Here is a 1,381-nt window from a genome sequence, read left to right on the forward strand (position 1 = left end):
GCCATTGTCATATCAGTATTACTACTATCATCATAAATATTATCGTTATTTTTACTTTAATTATTATTATCATTACCATTATTGTATCATTATGATTGTTTTCTCCTTATCATTATCATTATAATCAATAATATTATCATTATTATTATTATTGTTGTTGTCTTTGTTTTTGTTATCATTACTATTATCATTATTATTACTATTCTTATTATAATTTTTCTTATTATTATTATCATCATCATTTCCATTATCAATATCAATATTATTATTATTACTGTTATCATCATTCTCATCATCCTTATTATTATTATCAATATTATCCTTATATTGATTATTATTGTTATTTTATCATTACCATCATTATTATAATCATTACCATTATCATCATGAGTATTATTACTATTATCATTATTATTGCTCGTATCATTATTGCCATACTATTACTGTTATCATCATGATATTTATAACCATCTGTATCATCACCTATTATGCACAATCATTACCGCTATCATCACTATTATCATCATCGTACTATTATTATGATATTAATGTATGTTGTTTTTGTAATCATTAATTCATTAATTACTATACTTGATGTCGAATATCAATATTATCATTGCATAAAAACGTTTTTTCTCTCCTTAAGACGACCTGATTTCTACACATTCAGTCTCAAAAACAGGCAGCTCGTGTGACTTTATAAACTTATATTGTCGTTTGTTTTACTTTTCGGCAATCCTGGAAACTGCTGTTGTAGTTCATAAGTGAGACATAAATGAATCAGACAAACGAACAGATAGGTGGACAGAGAGAGAGAGAGAGAAAGAGAGAGGAAGAGAGAGAGAGAGAGAGAGAGAGAGAGAGAGAGAGAGAGAGAGAGAGAGAGAGAGAGAGAGAGAGAGAGTACGGTTTGTACGCCGGGGCGTTTGCACGCACGATGGCGCTGTCACGATAACTCACAATTCCTTTAAGGATCTCCTTCTTTTCATTATTATTATTCATATTCTTTATCATTATCATCATTGATACTGCTATAACTGTTATTAGCATCATTATCATAGCCATCATTATGGGAGCTTTGTCTATACATGAAGGAAAAGAACACAAAAGAAAAAAAAACAAACGATCTTAACTTTTCTTGCCGGGAATCGAACCCGAGCCCACGGATTCTGTCACCGTCGCGCTAACCGTTACACCACCGAAGATTCTTTGTAAATAGATGTACGCATGAACTTGATAATTTACAAAGACTGACACAATCGATTAGAATAGTATGATATATCTTTTTCTTTTTGTTTTCCTGCGTCATTGCCTTTTTCATTGTTATTTTTTATAACCATTTCATTTCTATGATCATTATAAGTTTTATCATAATTGTTGT

Source organism: Penaeus vannamei, chromosome 11 (genome assembly GCF_042767895.1).
Source record: "Penaeus vannamei isolate JL-2024 chromosome 11, ASM4276789v1, whole genome shotgun sequence".
Classification (NCBI taxonomy): Eukaryota; Metazoa; Arthropoda; class Malacostraca; order Decapoda; family Penaeidae; genus Penaeus; species Penaeus vannamei.